Raw genomic sequence first — 20,004 nt, forward strand, 5'->3', positions numbered from 1 at the left:
TGAACTAATCACTGATCATAATCTTGATGTGATTGGCCTGACTGAAACATGGCTTAAGCCTGATGAATTTGCTGTGTTAAATGAGGCCTCACCTCCTGGTTACACTAGTGACCATATTCCCCGTGCATCCCGCAAAGGCGGAGGTGTTGCTAACATTTACGATAGCAAATTTCAATTTACAAAAAAAAAAATGGCGTTTTCATCTTTTGAGCTTCTAGTCATGAAATCTATGCAGCCTACTCAATCACTTTTTATAGCTACTGTTTACAGGCCTCCTGGGCCATATACAGCGTTCCTCTCTGAGTTTCCTGAATTCCTATCAGACCTTGTAGTCATAGCAGATCATATTCTAATTTTTGGTGATTTTAATATTCACATGGAGAAGTCCACAGACCCACTCCAAAAGTCTTTCGGAGCCATTATCGACTCAGTGGGTTTTGTCCAACATGTCTCTGGACCTACTCACTGCCACAGTCATACTCTGGACCTAGTTTTGTCCCATGGAATAAATGTTGTAGATCTTAATGTTTTTCCACAAAATCCTGGACTATCGGACCACCATTTTATTACATTTGCAATCGCAACAAATAATCTGCTTAGACCCCAACCAAGGAGCATCAAAAGTCGTGCTATAAATTCTCAAACAACACAAAAATTCATTGATGCCCTTCCAGACTCCTTCTGCCTACCCAAGGACGTCAGAGGACAAAAATCAGTTAACCACTTAACTGAGGAACTCAATTTAACCTTGCGCAATACCCTAGATGCAGTTGCACCCCTAAAAACGAAAAACATTTGTCATAAGAAACTAGCTCCCTGGTATACAGAAAATACCCGAGCTTTGAAGCAAGCTTCCAGGAAATTGGAACGGAAATGGCGCCACACCAAACTGGAAGTCTTCCGACTAGCTTGGAAAGACAGTACCGTGCAGTACCGAAGAGCCCTCACTGCTGCTCGATCATCCTACTTTTCCAACTTAATTGAGGAAAATAAGAACAATCCAAAATTTCTTTTTGATACTGTTGCAAAGCTAACTAAAAAGCAGCATTCCCCAAGAGAGGATGGCTTTCACTTTAGCAGTGATAAATTCATGAACTTCTTTGAGGAAAAGATCATGACCATTAGAAAGCAAATTACGGACTCCTCTTTGAATCTGCGTATTCCTCCAGGGCTTAGCTGTCCTGGATCTGCACAGCTCTGCGAGGGCCTGGGATCGGGAGAGACACTTAAGTGTTTTAGTACTATATCTCTTGACACAATGATGAAAATAATCATGGCCTCTAAACCTTCAAGCTGCATACTGGATCCTATTCCTACTAAACTGCTGAAGGAGCTGCTTCCTGTGCTTGGCCCTCCTATGTTGAACATAATAAACAGCTCTCTATCCACCGGATGTGTACCAAACTCACTAAAAGTGGCAGTGATAAAGCCTCTCTTGAAAAAGCCAAACCTTGACCCGGAAAATATAAAAAACTATCGGCCTATATCGAATCTTCCATTCCTCTCAAAAATTTTAGAAAAAGCTGTTGCGCAGCAACTCACTGCCTTTCTGAAGACAAACAATGTATACGAAATGCTTCAGTCTGGTTTTAGACCCCATCATAGCACTGAGACTGCACTTGTGAAGGTGGTAAATGACCTTTTAATGGCGTCAGACCGAGGCTCTGCATCTGTCCTCGTGCTACTAGACCTTAGTGCTGCCTTTGACACCATCGATCACCACATTCTTTTGGAGAGACTGGAAACCCAAATTGGTCTACACGGACAAGTTCTGGCCTGGTTTAGATCCTACCTGTCGGAAAGATATCAGTTTGTCTCTGTGAATGGTCTGTCCTCCGACAAATCAACTGTACATTTCGGTGTTCCTCAAGGTTCCGTTTTAGGACCACTATTGTTTTCACTATATATTTTACCTCTTGGGGATGTTATTCGAAAACATAATGTTAACTTTCACTGCTATGCGGATGACACACAGCTGTACATTTCAATGAAACATGGTGAAGCCCCAAAATTGCCCTCGCTAGAAGCCTGTGTTTCAGACATAAGGAAGTGGATGGCTGAAAACTTTTTACTTTTAAACTCGGACAAAACAGAGATGCTTGTTCTAGGTCCCAAGAAACAAAGAGATCTTCTGTTAAATCTGACAATTCATCTTGATGGTTGTAAAGTCGTCTCAAATAAAACTGTGAAGGACCTCGGCGTTACTCTTGACCCTGATCTCTCTTTTGACGAACATATCAAGACTGTTTCAAGGACAGCTTTTTTCCATCTACGTAACATTGCAAAAATCAGAAATTCTCTGTCCAAAAATGATGCAGAAAAATTAATCCATGCATTTGTTACTTCTAGGTTAGACTACTGCAATGCTCTATTTTCCGGCTACCCGGATAAAGCACTAAATAAACTTCAGTTAGTGCTAAATACGGCTGCTAGAATCCTGACTAGAACCAAGAAATTTGATCATATTACTCCAGTGCTAGCTTCCCTACACTGGCTTCCTGTTAAGGCAAGGGCTGATTTCAAGGTTTTACTGTTAACCTATAAAGCGTTACATGGGCTTGCTCCTACCTATCTTTCCGAGTTGGTCCTGCCGTACATACCAATACGTACGCTACGGTCACAAGACGCAGGCCTCCTAATTGTCCCTAGAATTTCTAAGCAAACAGCGGGAGGCAGGGCTTTCTCCTATAGATCTCCATTTTTATGGAACAGTCTGCCTACCCATGTGAGAGACGCAGACTCGGTCTCAACCTTTAAGTCTTTACTGAAGACTTATCTCTTCAGTAGGTCATATGATTGAGTGTAGTCTGGCCCAGGAGTGTGAAGGTGAACGGAAAGGCTGGAGCAACGAACAGCCCTTGCTGTCTCTGCCAGGCCGGTTCCCCTCTCCACTGGGGTTCTCTGCCTCTAACCCTGTTGCAGGGGCTGAGTCACTGGCTTGCTGGTGCTCTTTCATGCCGTCCCTGGGAGGGGTGCGTCACTTGAGTGGGTTGAGTTACTGACGTGATCTTCCTGTCTGGGTTGGCGCCCCCCCCTTGGTTTGTGCTGTGGTGGAGACCTCTGTGGGCTATACTCGGCCTTGTCTCAGGATTGTAAGTTGGTGGTTGGGGATATCCCTCTAGTGGTGCGGGGGCTGTGCTTTGGCGGAGTGGGTGGGGTTATATCCTTCCTGTTTGGCCCTGTCCGGGGGTTTCTTCGGATGGGGCCACAGTGTCTCCGGACCGCTCCTGTCTCAGCCTCCAGTATTTATGCTGCAGTAGTTTATGTGTCGGGGGGCTGGGGTTAGTTGGTTATACCTGGAGTACTTCTCCTGTCTTATCCGGTGTCCTGTGTGAATTTAAGTATGCTCTCTCTAATTCTCTCGTTCTCTCTTTCTCTCTGAGAACCTGAGCCCGAGGACCATACGTCAGGACTACCGGGCATGATGACACCTTGCTGTCCCCAGTCCGCCTGGCCTTGCTGCTATTCCAGTTTCAACTGTTCTGCCTGCGGCTACGAAACCCCTACCTGTCCCAGACCTGCTGTTTTCAACTCTTAATGATCGGCTATGAAAAGCCAACTGAGAGACCTGAGCCCTAGGACCATACGTCGGGACTACCGGCCGTGGTGACTCCTTGCTGTCCCCAGTCCGCCTGGCCTTGCTGCTATTCCAGTTTCAACTGTTCTGCCTGCGGTTATGGAACCCCTACCTGTCCCAGACCTGCTGTTTTCAACTCTTAATGATCGGCTATGAAAAGCCAACTGAGATTTATTCCTGATTATTATTTGACCATGCTTGTCACTTATGAACATTTTTGAACATCTTGGCATGGTTCTGTTATAATCTCCACCCGGCACAGCCAGAAGAGGACTGGCCACCCCTCATAGCCTGGTTCCTCTCTAGGTTTCTTCCTAGGTTTTCGCCTTTCTAGGGAGTTTTTCCTAGCCACCGTGCTTCTACACCTGCATTACTAGCTGTTTGGGGTTTTAGGCTGGGTTTCTGTACAGCACTTCGAGATATTAGCTGATGTAAGAAGGGCTATATAAAATAAAATTGATTGATTGATTGATTGCCATTCCCCCTCCATCACAGAGTACCACATTGCCATTCCCCCTCCATCACAGAGTACCACATTGTCATTCCCCCTCCATCACAGAGTACCACATTGCCATTCCCCCCTCCACCACAGAGTACCACATTGCCATTCCCCCTCCATCACAGAGTACCACATTGCCATTCCCCCTCCAGCACAGAGTACCACATTGCCATTCCCCCTCCAGCACAGAGTACCACATTGCCATTCCCCCTCCATCACAGAGTAGCACATTGCCATTCCCCCTCCATCACAGAGTACCACATTGGCCAAGCTGTATGCTAGGATTAGATCTCCCTCGCTCTGTGTGTGTGAGAGAGAGAGCGAGAAGGCTACTTAAATGATTTCTCAGCGTTGTTCCCAGCCTACTACTGTTCTCTGTGTGCTGTGACCTGGCATTCCCCACAAAAGGACAACTTTCTATTCTGACCTTTCAACGGCCTACATCATGATACAAGGCAGGTATAAATATGCCCCAGGCCCACATTATGATATTTCCAGACTGTTTGTTTTTGCGGAGGAGTAAACTCCTGAGCAAAACCTCTTCTCATTCAGATGGATGTTAGCATCACACCTGAGCGCTCGGTCTGTATTTCATATAGAAAAAGACATAACCCAGTGGAGGAATTCACACAGCAAGAACCAATAGGACTCTACCTGAACAGCTAACCCTCCTCAGCAAACATCCTGAAGACTTTACCTGAACAGCGAACACTCCTCAGCAAACATCCTGAAGACTTTACCTGAACAGCTAACCCTCCCCAGCAAACATCCTGAAGACTTTACCTGAACAGCTAACCCTCCCCAGCAAACATCCTGAAGACTTTACCTGAACAGCTAACCCTCCTCAGCAAACATCCTGAAGACTTTACCTGAACAGCTAACCCTCCTCAGCAAACATCCTGAAGACTTTACCTGAACAGCTAACCCTCCTCAGCAAACATCCTGAAGACTTTACCTGAACAGCTAACCCTCCCCAGCAAACATCCTGAAGACTTTACCTGAACAGCTAACCCTCCTCAGCAAACATCCTGAAGACTTTACCTGAACAGCTAACCCTCCTCAGCAAACATCCTGAAGACTTTACCTGAACAGCTAACCCTCCTCAGCAAACATCCTGAAGACTTTACCTGAACAGCTAACCCTCCTCAGCAAACATCCTGAAGACTTTACCTGAACAGCTAACCCTCCTCAGCAAACATCCTGAAGACTTTACCTGAACAGCTAACCCTCCTCAGCAAACATCCTGAAGACTTTACCTGAACAGCTAACCCTCCTCAGCAAACATCCTGAAGACTTTACCTGAACAGCTAACCCTCCTCTGCAAACATCCTGAAGACTTTACCTGAACAGCTAACGCTCCTCATCAAACATCCTGAAGACTTTACCTGAACAGCTAACCCTCCTCAGCAAACATCCTGAAGACTTTACCTGAACAGCTAACCCTCCTCAGCAAACATCCTGAAGACTTTACCTGAACAGCTAACCCTCCTCAGCAAACATCCTGAAGACTTTACCTGAACAGCTAACCCTCCTCTGCAAACATCCTGAAGACTTTACCTGAACAGCTAACGCTCCTCATCAAACATCCTGAAGACTTTACCTGAACAGCTAACCCTCCTCAGCAAACATCCTGAAGACTTTACCTGAACAGCTAACCCTCCTCAGCAAACATCCTGAAGACTTTACCTGAACAGCTAACCCTCCTCAACAAACATCCTGAAGACTTTACCTGAACAGCTAACCCTCCTCAGCAAACATCCTGAAGACTTTACCTGAACAGCGAACACTCCTCTGCAAACATCCTGAAGACTTTACCTGAACAGCGAACACTCCTCTGCAAACATCCTGAAGACTTTACCTGAACAGCTAACCCTCCTCTGCAAACATCCTGAAGACTTTACCTGAACAGCTAACGCTCCTCATCAAACATCCTGAAGACTTTACCTGAACAGCTAACCCTCCTCAGCAAACATCCTGAAGACTTTACCTGAACAGCTAACCCTCCTCAGCAAACATCCTGAAGACTTTACCTGAACAGCTAACCCTCCTCAGCAAACATCCTGAAGACTTTACCTGAACAGCTAACCCTCCTCTGCAAACATCCTGAAGACTTTACCTGAACAGCGAACACTCCTCTGCAAACATCCTGAAGACTTTACCTGAACAGCTAACGCTCCTCATCAAACATCCTGAAGACTTTACCTGAACAGCTAACACTCCTCAGCAAACATCCTGAAGACTTTACCTGAACAGCTAACACTCCTCGGCAAACATCCTGAAGACTTTACCTGAACAGCTAACCCTCCTCAGCAAACATCCTGAAGACTTTACCTGAACAGCTAACACTCCTCAGCAAACATCCTGAAGACTTTACCTGAACATCTAACACTCCTCAGCAAACATCCTGAAGACTTTACCTGAACAGCTAACCCTCCTCAGCAAACATCCTGAAGACTTTACCTGAACAGCTAACACTCCTCAGCAAACATCCTGAAGACTTTACCTGAACATCTAACACTCCTCTGCAAACATCCTGAAGACTTTACCTGAACATCTAACCCTCCTCAGCAAACATCCTGAAGACTTTACCTGAACATCTAACACTCCTCTGGACAGAGACAAAGACCAGGGCTCATTAGGAGAATGGTCATCCTAACAGACAGCTAACTGTAAGGGAATGTAAATGGAGGGATAAGGTGAATTATGGAGCGAGACAGAGAGGAGCAAGAGAGAGTGAAGAGAGGGATCAAAAGCCCACAGGGATTGATACTGAAAATGACCATGATCTGCATCAGATGGACACAATGAATAAACTATGTGTTTGTTCCTGTCCCTATTCAAATAAGCCATAAATAAAGGACATTAAATGAGCACAGAAACAGTGCTCCTTCCTTCCCCAACGTAGTTTCTGCTCGCGTCCCAAATGGCACCCTATTCCCAATATAGAGCCCTACAGGCCCTAGTCCAAAGTCGTGCACTATAAAAAGGATAGGGTGCCATTTAGGAGCACTACAGTCAAAAGTTCTCAAATATTTACACATGTTAAGTTTGCTGAAAATAAACACAGTTGACAGCGAGAGGGCGTTTCTTTTTTTTGCTGAGTTTATGAATAAAAGGGGGAAAAGACTGTAAATTACCCACCACTCTAATGTATGAATAAGGGAAAAAGCACACAACAGTTTTGGGGTGAGACAAAAGGGAGCCACTGATCAGCAGGAATAGACACCATCCATGGTCCCATACTGCTGTTACCCTGCTCTGCCAATAGACACCATCCATGGTCCCATACTGCTGTTACCCTGCTCTGCCAATAGACACCATCCATGGTCCCATACTGCTGTTACCCTGCTCTGCCAATAGACACCATCCATGGTCCCATACTGCTGTTACCCTGCTCTGCCAATAGACACCATCCATGGTCCCATACTGCTGTTACCCTGCTCTGCCAATAGACACCATCCATGGTCCCATACTGCTGCTACGCTGCTCTGCCAATAGACACCATCCATGGTCCCATACTGCTATTACCCTGCTCTGCCAATAGACACCATCCATGGTCCCATACTGCTATTACCCTGCTCTGCCAATAGACACCATCCATGGTCCCATACTGCTATTACCCTGCTCTGCCAATAGACACCATCCATGGTCCCATACTGCTATTACCCTGCTCTGCCAATAGACACCATCCATGGTCCCATACTGCTATTACCCTGCTCTGCCAATAGACACCATCCATGGTCCCATACTGCTATTACCCTGCTCTGCCAATAGACACCATCCATGGTCCCATACTGCTGCTACGCTGCTCTGCCAATAGACACCATCCATGGTCCCATACTGCTGCTACGCTGCTCTGCCAATAGACACCATCCATGGTCCCATACTGCTGCTACGCTGCTCTGCCAATAGACACCATCCATGGTCCCATACTGCTGTTACCCTGCTCTGCCAATAGACACCATCCATGGTCCCATACTGCTGTTACCCTGCTCTGTCAATAGACACCATCCATGGTACCATACTGCTGCTACGCTGCTCTGCCAATAGACACCATCCATGGTCCCATACTGCTGTTACGCTGCTCTGCCAATAGACACCATCCATGGTCCCATACTGCTGTTACCCTGCTCTGCCAATAGACACCATCCATGGTCCCATACTGCTGTTACCCTGCTCTGCCAATAGACACCATCCATGGTCCCATACTGCTGCTACGCTGCTCTGCCAATAGACACCATCCATGGTCCCATACTGCTGCTACGCTGCTCTGCCAATAGACACCATCCATGGTCCCATACTGCTGCTACGCTGCTCTGCCAATAGACACCATCCATGGTCCCATACTGCTGCTACGCTGCTCTGCCAATAGACACCATCCATGGTCCCATACTGCTGTTACCCTGCTCTGCCAATAGACACCATCCATGGTCCCATACTGCTGTTACCCTGCTCTGCCAATAGACACCATCCATGGTCCCATACTGCTGCTACGCTGCTCTGCCAATAGACACCATCCATGGTCCCATACTGCTGCTACGCTGCTCTGCCAATAGACACCATCCATGGTCCCATACTGCTGTTACCCTGCTCTGCCAATAGACACCATCCATGGTCCCATACTGCTGTTACCCTGCTCTGCCAATAGACACCATCCATGGTCCCATACTGCTGCTACGCTGCTCTGCCAATAGACACCATCCATGGTCCCATACCGCTGTTACCCTGCTCTGCCAATAGACACCATCCATGGTCCCATACTGCTGCTACGCTGCTCTGCCAATAGACACCATCCATGGTCCCATACTGCTGCTACCCTGCTCTGCCAATAGACACCATCCATGGTCCCATACTGCTGTTACGCTGCTCTGCCAATAGACACCATCCATGGTCCCATACTGCTGTTACCCTGCTCTGCCAATAGACACCATCCATGGTACCATACTGCTGTTACCCTGCTCTGCCAATAGACACCATCCATGGTCCCATACTGCTGTTACCCTGCTCTGCCAATAGACACCATCCATGGTCCCATACTGCTGTTACCCTGCTCTGCCAATAGACACCATCCATGGTACCATACTGCTGTTACGCTGCTCTGCCAATAGACACCATCCATGGTCCCATACTGCTGTTACCCTGCTCTGCCAATAGACACCATCCATGGTCCCATACTGCTGTTACCCTGCTCTGCCAATAGACACCATCCATGGTCCCATACTGCTGTTACCCTGCTCTGCCAATAGACACCATCCATGGTCCCATACTGCTGCTACGCTGCTCTGCCAATAGACACCATCCATGGTCCCATACTGCTGTTACCCTGCTCTGCCAATAGACACCATCCATGGTCCCATACTGCTGTTACCCTGCTCTGCCAATAGACACCATCCATGGTCCCATACTGCTGCTACCCTGCTCTGCCAATAGACACCATCCATGGTCCCATACTGCTGTTACCCTGCTCTGCCAATAGACACCATCCATGGTCCCATACTGCTGTTACCCTGCTCTGCCAATAGACACCATCCATGGTCCCATACTGCTGCTACGCTGCTCTGCCAATAGACACCATCCATGGTCCCATACTGCTGTTACCCTGCTCTGCCAATAGACACCATCCATGGTCCCATACTGCTGCTACCCTGCTCTGCCAATAGACACCATCCATGGTCCCATACCGCTGTTACCCTGCTCTGCCAATAGACACCATCCATGGTCCCATACTGCTGCTACGCTGCTCTGCCAATAGACACCATCCATGGTCCCATACCGCTGTTACCCTGCTCTGCCAATAGACACCATCCATGGTCCCATACTGCTGTTACCCTGCTCTGCCAATAGACACCATCCATGGTACCATACTGCTGCTACGCTGCTCTGCCAATAGACACCATCCATGGTCCCATACTGCTGCTACGCTGCTCTGCCAGTGGGTAGAAACTTTACTGGACACTGCTGATGTTTCTGTAACTTCGGTATCTACATTTTACATTTACATTTGAGTCATTTAGCAGACGCTCTTATCCAGAGCGACTTACAGTTAGTGAATACATTTTTTTTTTTTATACTGGCCCCCCGTGGGAATCGAACCCACAACCCTGGCGTTGCAAACGCCATGCTCTATCAACTGAGCTACATCCCTGCCGGCCATTCCCTCCCCTACCCTGGACGACGCTGGGCCAATTGTGCACCGCCCCATGGGTCTCCCGGTCGCGGCCGGCTGCGACAGAGCCTGGATTCGAACCAGGATCTAGTGGCACAGTTAGCACTGCGATGCAGTGCCTTAGACCACTGCGCCACTGGCAGAGCAGAGCAACTGCAGTATTATGTTACAGTATCTACCCACTGGGAAGTAACCTTTAATGAACCTCCAGGGCTTTACTCTCCCAGAGAGAGAGAGTATTCTATATGAACTGATGAGAGAGTGATGAGGCCTTTCTGAACTGTGCGTATGCAGGCAGGCATGCATGTGAAACAGATAGAGGGTGAACGCCACGTCTAGTCAATTGGGCATAATGGAGGACGTGAGAGACCAGTGCAGACGTCCATTGTTCCTTATCCTAAACTTTAATTAATGAAACATCAACAAAAGGAGGAGACTGGTGGGCTTTCCTGCCCTTCACTTAACAAAACACATTACTCCTGTTAATTATGAGGGCTAGTTAGAGGATGGACAGGGCTAGTTAGAGGATGGACAGGGCTAGTTAGAGGATGGACAGGGCTAGTTAGAGGATGGACAGGGCTAGTTAGAGGATGGACAGGGCTAGTTAGAGGATGGACAGGGCTAGTTAGAGGATGGACAGGGCTAGTTAGAGGATGGACAGGGCTAGTTAGAGGATGGACAGGGCTAGTTAGAGGATGGACAGGGCTAGTTAGAGGATGGACAGGGCTAGTTAGAGGATGGACAGGGCTAGTTAGCGGATGGACAGGGCTAGTTAGCGGATGGACAGGGCTAGTTAGAGGATGGACAGGGCTAGTTAGAGGATGGACAGGGCTAGTTAGAGGATGGACAGGGCTAGTTAGAGGATGGACAGGGCTAGTTAGCGGATGGACAGGGCTAGTTAGGGGATGGACAGGGCTAGTTAGGGGATGGACAGGGCTAGTTAGGGGATGGACAGGGCTAGTTAGAGGATGGACAGGGCTAGTTAGAGGATGGACAGGGCTAGTTAGAGAATGGACAGGGCTAGTTAGAGGATGGACAGGGCTAGTTAGAGGATGGACAGGGCTAGTTAGAGGATGGACAGGGCTAGTTAGGGGATGGACAGGGCTAGTTAGAGGATGGACAGGGCTAGTTAGAGGATGGACAGGGCTAGTTAGAGGATGGACAGGGCTAGTTAGAGGATGGACAGGGCTAGTTAGGGGATGGACAGGGCTAGTTAGAGGATGGACAGGGCTAGTTAGAGGATGGACAGGGCTAGTTAGAGGATGGACAGGGCTAGTTAGGGGATGGACAGGGCTAGTTAGAGGATGGACAGGGCTAGTTAGGGGATGGACAGGGCTAGTTAGAGGATGGACAGGGCTAGTTAGGGGATGGACAGGGCTAGTTAGAGGATGGACAGGGCTAGTTAGAGGATGGACAGGGCTAGTTAGAGGATGGACAGGGCTAGTTAGGGGATGGACAGGGCTAGTTAGAGGATGGACAGGGCTAGTTAGGGGATGGACAGGGCTAGTTAGAGGATGGACAGGGCTAGTTAGAGGATGGACAGGGCTAGTTAGAGGATGGACAGGGCTAGTTAGGGGATGGACAGGGCTAGTTAGGGGATGGACAGGGCTAGTTAGAGGATGGACAGGGCTAGTTAGGGGATGGACAGGGCTAGTTAGAGGATGGACAGGGCTAGTTAGAGGATGGACAGGGCTAGTTAGGGGATGGACAGGGCTAGTTAGAGAATGGACAGGGCTAGTTAGCGGATGGACAGGGCTAGTTAGCGGATGGACAGGGCTAGTTAGCGGATGGACAGGGCTAGTTAGCGGATGGACAGGGCTAGTTAGAGGATGGACAGGGCTAGTTAGGGGATGGACAGGGCTAGTTAGAGGATGGACAGGGCTAGTTAGGGGATGGACAGGGCTAGTTAGAGGATGGACAGGGCTAGTTAGGGGATGGACAGGGCTAGTTAGAGGATGGACAGGGCTAGTTAGAGGATGGACAGGGCTAGTTAGAGGATGGACAGGGCTAGTTAGAGGATGGACAGGGCTAGTTAGAGGATGGACAGGGCTAGTTGATGAGAATAAGATTCGTCAGGCTCAGCCTTGCGCTGGTTAAACCAGAATGAATGCCCTAGGAGAACTAAAGCCCTCCAATATATGTTTAACGCTGTAAAAACCCCTAGAGTCCGTTTAAGCTGATGACGGCATCCGCCGACGGTGGAAGGCGACAGAGCTACAGCTGTGTTTGTCAGACCAGGAGACATCCAGAAAAATCTCACAAAAAACGTCTGTAGCTTCCGAACGGTTTGGGCTACAAAACTCATATGACCCGACCATCGAAAGATGAGACTCTCACGAACATGTCGGTAACAGGTACAACCCGGTACCAGGGGTGTAATCATTATTCCAAAATGTTCCGGTTAGCAACTAAAATGAGAATTTCTATTGGACAAATTCAGGTAGGTCCCTCCCCGTTCCGATTGCTTCCATTTAAGAAAAGTTTTGCAAAATCGGCATAATGAATACACCCCAGTTTAAAAAAAAAAAAGGAATGGAAGTACTTTAGTGGCCAAAAAAAACGGGTTAAATATTGTTTTTATACATATATATATATATATACAGTGGGGCAAAAAAGTATTTAGTCAGCCACTATTTGTGCAAGTTCTCCCACTTAAAAAGATGAGAGAGGCCTGTAATTTTCATCATAGGTACACGTCAACTATGAAAGACAAATTGAGAAAAAAAAATCCAGAAAATCACATTGTAGGATTTTTTATGAATTTATTTGCAAATTATGGTGGAAAATAAGTATTTGGTCACCTACAAACAAGCAAGATTTCTGGCTCTCACAGACCTGTAACTTCTTCTTTAAGAGGCTCCTCTGTCCTCCACTCGTTACCTGTATTAATGGCATCTGTTTGAACTTGTTATAAGTATAAAAGACACCTGTCCACAACCTCAAACAGTCACACTCCAAACTCCACTGTGGCCAAGACCAAAGAGCTGACAAAGGACACCAGAAACAAAATTGTAGACCTGCACCAGGCTGGGAAGACTGAATCTGCAATAGGTAAGCAGCTTGGTTTGAAGAAATCAACTGTGGGAGCAATTATTAGGAAATGGAAGACATACAAGACCACTGATAATCTCCCTCGATCTGGGGCTCCACGCAAGATCTCACCCCGTAGGGTCAAAATGATCACAAGAACGGTGAGCAAAAATCCCAGAACCACACGGGGGGACCTAGTGAATGACCTGCAGAGAGCTGGGACCAAAGTAACAAAGCCTACCATCAGTAACACACTACGCCGCCAGGGACTCAAATCCTGCAGTGCAAGACGTGTCCGCCTGCTTAAGCCAGTAAATGTCCAGGCCTGTCTGAAGTTTGCTAGAGTGCATTTGGATGATCCAGAAGAGGATTGGGAGAATGTCATATGGTCAGATGAAACCAAAATAGAACTTTTTGGTAAAAACTCAACTCGTCGTGTTTGGAGGACAAAGAATGCTGAGTTGCATCCAAAGAACACCATACCTACTGTGAAGTATGGGGGTGGAAACATCATGCTTTGGGGCTGTTTTTCTGCAAAGGGACCAGGACGACTGATCCGTGTAAAGGAACGAATGAATGGGGCCATGTATCGTGAGATTTTGAGTGAAAACCTCCTTCCATCAGCAAGGGCATTGAAGATGAAACGTGGCTGGGTCTTTCAGCATGACAATGATCCCAAACACACCGCCCGGGCAATGAAGGAGTGGCTTCGTAAGAAGCATTTCAAGGTCCTGGAGTGGCCTAGCCAGTCTCCTGATCTCAACCCCATAGAAAATCTTTGGAGGGAGTTGAAAGTCTGTGTTGCCCAGCGACAGCCCCAAAACATCACTGCTCTAGAGGAGATCTGCATGGAGGAATGGGCCAAAATACCAGCAACAGTGTGTGAAAACCTTGTGAAGACTTACAGAAAACGTTTGACCTGTGTCATTGCCAACAAAGGGTATATAACAAAGTATTGAGAAACTTTTGTTATTGACCAAATACTTATTTTCCACCATAATTTGCAAATAAATTCATTAAAAATCCTACAATGTGATTTTCTGGATTTTTTTTTCTCATTTTGTCTGTCATAGTTGACGTGTACCTATGATGAAAATTACAGGCCTCTCTCATCTTTTTAAGTGGGAGAACTTGCACAATTGGTGGCTGACTAAATACTTTTTTTCCCCACTGTATATATCTCCTGAGCTTTTTTATATCTCAGATATAGGACAGAAACTTCAGAACAAACATCCTTTTGATTTATTTTTGGACTGTCTGTTTTTCCATGTATGAATATTTTATTCAATGCGTTTCTATGGACTAAAAGCAGTAAAGGACAAATCCAATGGTTCATTAAATAAAAAAATTATATATTTGTTTTATACCTGCAGGGGTCCTAAAGTAAAAAATCTAATCGCTAAATTATCCTTGGTATGACCATCTTAAAACAATTCCATATGTTAGCTTGGTAGAAACCCAGCCCCGACTATGGAAAAGGAACAGCAGACATTTGACAAAACCAGGGTGAAAGCTTAAAGTGGGCAGACGCTATAAAAACAAGACAAGACACTGAAAAGCACTAGACCACTAGCCAAGGGTTTCCTATGTCGTTCACTTGAGTTCTTGGAATCGCAGTTGGTCTCAAATTAAGTAAATTGAGAGACAAGTCCCTAGAATTTAATTGTTACAAAAACACATTGCTTACAAACTTGACTTATAAATGAACTGCTTTACGGCTGCAGAGATGCCCTGTGGATGTGAGGCATGCCTTCTCAAATGTAGAGCAACAGCTCCCTCTAGTGGTAGTCTAAATAATAAACAAATAAATGACAAGTACTAACTGAAGAGTGTGTGTGTGTGTATATATATAAATAAAGATCAGTCAATAAGGAACATTTCAAGAACTTTTAAAGTTTCTTCAAGTGCAGTCGCAAAAACCATCAAGCGCTATGATGAAACTGGATCTCATGAGGATCGCCACAGGAATGGAAGACCCAGAGTTACCTCTGCTGCAGTTAAGTTAATTAGAGTTACCAGCCTCAGAAATTGCAGCCAAAATAAATGCTTCACAGACTTCAAGTCACAGACACATCTTAACATCAGCTGTTCAGAGGAGACTGTGTGAATCAGGCCTTCATGGTCGAATTTCTGCAACGAAACCACTACTAAAGGACACCAATAAGAAGAAGAGACTTGCTTGGGCCAAGAAACACGAGCAATGGACATTAGACAGGTGGAAATTTGTCCTTTGGTCTGGAGTCCAAATTGGAGATTTTTGGTTCCAACCGCCGTGTCTTTGTGAGACGAGGTGTGGGTGAACGGATGATCTCCACGTGTTATTCCCACCGTAAAGCATGGAGGAGGAGGTGTTATGGTGTGGGGGTGCTTTGCTGGTGACACTGTCTGTGATTTATTTAGAATTCAAGGCACACTTAACCAGCATGGCTACCACAGCATTCTGCAGCGATACGCCATCCCATCTGGTTTGGGCTTAGTGGGACTATCATTTGTTTTTCAACAGGACAATGACCCAACACACCTCCAGGCTGTGTAAGGGCTATTTTACCAAGAAGGAGAGTGATGGAGTGCTGCATCAGATGACCTGGCCTCCACAATCCCCTGACCTCAACCCAATTGAGATGGTTTGGGATGAGTCAGACCGCAGAGTGAAGGAAAAAGCAGCCAACAAGTGCTCAGCATATGTGGGAACTCCTTCAAGACTGTTGGAAAAGCATTCCAGGTGAAGCTAGTTGAGAGAATGCCAAGTGTGCAAAGCTGTCATCAAGGCAAAGGGTGGCTATTTGAAGAATCTCAAATATAACATATATTTTGATTTGTTTAACACTTTTATGGTTACTACATGATTCCAACATAGTTTTGATGTCTTCACTATTATTCTACAATGTAGAAAATAGTAAAAATAAAGAAAAATCCTTGAATGAGTAGGTGTGTCCAAACTTTTGACTGGTACTGTGTGTGTGTGTGTGTGTGAGAAATGATCAGTCTATACGTTTAATGGTAGGTTTATTTGAACAGTGAGAAACAGAATAACAACAACAAAATCCAGAAAAATGCATGTCAAAAATTGTATAAATTGATTTGCATTTTAATGAGGGAAATAAGTACTTGACCCCCTCTCAATCAGACAGATTTCTGGCTCCCAGGTGACTTTTATACAGGTAACGAGCTGAGATTAGGAGCACACTCTTAAAGGGAGTGCTCCTAATCTCAGCTTGTTACCTATATAAAAGACACCTGTCCACAGAAGCAATCAATCAGAAAATCCAAACTCTCCACCATGGCCAAGACCAAAGAGCTCTCCAAGGATGTCAGGGACAAGATTGTAGACCTACACAAGGCTAGAATGGGCTACAAGACCATAGCCAAGCAGCTTGGTGAGAAGGTGACAACAGTTGGTGCGATTATTCGCAAATGGAAGAACCACAAAATAACTGTCAATCTCCCTCAGCCTGGGGCTCCATGCAAGATCTCAACTCGTGGAGTTGCAATGATCATGAGAACGGTGAGGAATCAGCTCAGAACTACACGGGAGGATCTTGTCAATGATCTCAAGGCAGCTGGGACCATAGTCACCAAGATAACAATTGGTAACACACTACGCCGTGAAGGACTGAAATCCTGCAGCGCCCGCAAGGTCCCCCTGCTCAAGAAAGCACATATACAGGCCCGTCTGAAGTTTGCCAATTAACATCTGAATGATTCAGAGGAGAACTGGGTGAAAGTGTTCTTTGGCATCAACTCAACTCGCCGTGTTTGGAGGAGGAGGAATGCTGCCTATGACCCCAAGAACACCATCCCCACCGTCAAACATGGAGGTGGAAACATTATGCTTTGGGGGTGTTTTTCTGCTAAGAGGACAGGACAACTTCACCGCATCAAAGGGACGATGGACGGGGCCATGTACCGTCAAATCTTGGGTGAGAACCTTCTTCCCTCAGCCAGGTCATTGAAAATGGGTCGTGGATGGGTATTCCAGCATGACAATGACCCAAAACACACGGCCAAGGAAACAAAGGAGTGGCTCAAGAAGAAGCAGATTAAGGTCCTGGAGTGGCCTAGCCAGTCTCCAGACCTTAGTCCCATAGAAAATCTGTGGAGGGAGCTGAAGGTTTGAGTTGCCAAACGTCAGCCTCGAAACCGTAATGACTTGGAGAAGATCTGCAAAGAGGAGTGGGACAAAATCCCTCCTGAGATGTTTGCAAACCTGGTGGCCAACTACAAGAAACGTCTGACCTCTGTGATTGCCAACAAGGGTTTTGCCACCAAGTACTAAGTCATGTTTTGCAGAGGGGTCAAATACTTATTTCCCTCATTAAAATGCAAATGAATTTATAACATTTTTGACATGCATTTTTCTGGATTTTTTTGTTGTTATTCTGTCTCTCACTGTTCAAATAAACCTATAATTAAAATTATAGACTGATCATGTCTTTGTCAGTGGGCAAATGTACAAAATCAGCAGGGGATCAAATACTTTTTTCCCCTCACTGTATATATATACACACAGTGGGGAGAACAAGTATTTGATACACTGCCGATTTTGCAGGTTTTCCTACTTACAAAGCATGTAGAGGTCTGCAATTTTGATCATAGGTAGACTTCAACTGTGAGAGACAGAATCTAAAACAAAAATCCAGAAAATCTAATTGTATGATTTTTAAGTAATTAATTTGCATTTTATTGCATGACATAAGTATTTGATCACCTACCAACCAATAAGAATTCCGGCTCTCACAGACCTGTTAGTTTTTCTTTAAGAAGCCCTCCTGTTCTCCACTCGTTACCTGTATAAAAGACACCTGTCCACACACTCAATCAAACAGACTCCAACCTCTCCACAATGGCCAAGACCAGAGAGCTGTGTAAGGACGTCAGGGATAAAATTGTAGACCTGCACAAGGCTGGGATGGGCTACAGGACAATAGGCAAGCAGCTTGGTGAGAAGGCAACAACTGTTGGCGCAATTATTAGAAAATGGAAGAAGTTCAAGATGACGGTCAATCACCCTCGGTCTGGGGCTCCATGCAAGATCTCACCTCGTGGGGCATCAATGATCATGAGGAAGGTGAGGGATCAGCCCAGATCTACACGGCAGGACCTGATCAATGACCTGAAGAGAGCTGGGACCACAGTCTCAAAGAAAACCATTAGTAACACACTATGCCATCATGGATTAAAATCCTGCAGCGCACGCAAGGTCCCCCTGCTCAAGCCAGCGCATGTCCAGGCCCGTCTGAAGTTTGCCAATGACCATCTGGATGATCCAGAGGAGGAATGGGAGAAGGTCATGTGGTCTGATGAGACAAAAATATAGCTTTTGGTCTAAACTCCACTCGCCGTGTTTGGAGGAAGAAGAAGGATGAGTACAACCCCAAGAACACCATCCCAACCGTGAAGCATGGAGGTGGAAACATCATTCTTTGGGGATGCTTTTCTGCAAAGGGGACAGGACGACTGCACCGTATTGAGGGGAGGATGGATGGGGCCATGTATCGCGAGATCTTGGCCAACAACCTCCTTCCCTCAGTAAGAGCATTGAAGATGTGGTCCTCTGTAGCTCAGCTGGTAGAGCACGGCGCTTGTAACGCCAAGGTAGTGGGTTCGATCCCCGGGACCACCCATACACAAAAAAAAAATGTATGCACGCATGACTGTAAGTCGCTTTGGATAAAAGCGTCTGCTAAATGGCATATTATTATATTATAAGATGGGTTGTGGCTGGGTCTTCCAGCATGACAACGACCCGAAACACACAGCCAGGGCAACTAAGGAGTGGCTCCGTAAGAAGCATCTCAAGGTCCTGGAGTGGCCTAGTCAGTCTCCAGACCTGAACCCAATAGAAAATCTTTGGAGGGAGCTGAAAGTCCGTATTGCCCAGCGACAGCCCCGAAACCTGAAGGATCTGGAGAAGGTCTGTATGGAGGAGTGGGCCAAAATCCCTGCTGCAGTGTGTGCAAACCTGGTCAAGACCTACAGGAAACGTATGATCTCTGTAATTGCAAACAAAGGTTTCTGTACCAAATATTAAGTTCTGCTTTTCTGATGCATCAAATACTTATGTCATGCAATATAATGCAAATTAATTACTTAAAAATCATACAATGTGATTTTCTGGATTTTTGTTTTAGATTCCGTCTCTCACAGTTGAAGTGTACCTATGATAAAAATTACAGACCTCTAAATGCTTTGTAAGTAGGAAGACCTACAAAATCGGCAGTGTATCAAATACTTGTTCTCCCCACTGTATATTCAGTGTATTTATTTTTTGTGTCACTATTTTTATTTTTAACTGTGTATTGTTAGAAAATAACCCATAAGTAAGCATTTCACTGTTAGCCTACACCTGTTGTCTACAAAGCATGTGACAAATACAATTTTATTTTATTTGTTGTGCACTGAAGTCCACAAGCGAAGGGAAAGAGGAGGAGAGCATGTAGGAAGGAATTATACAACGAGCAAGTGATGAGGCTGTACGTGGCTGCTATTAAAAGTGAACTGTGTGATCAGGAGTGTATTCATTCCGCCAATTCTGTTGCAAAATGTTTCCTAAACGGAAGCAAACGCAACGAAATGGTGAGGGACATACCTGAATTTGTCCAATAGAAACTCTCGTTTTAGTTGCAAAAAGGAATGTTTTCGCAACTGTTTGGACTAATGATTACACCCCAGATCAGCTAGATGCAGGGAAGAGTGTGCAAGGTGGTATTGAATGTGTCACTGTCTGCCACC

Source organism: Coregonus lavaretus (genome assembly GCF_964263955.1).
Source record: "Coregonus lavaretus genome assembly, chromosome: 1".
NCBI lineage: Eukaryota > Metazoa > Chordata > Actinopteri > Salmoniformes > Salmonidae > Coregonus > Coregonus lavaretus.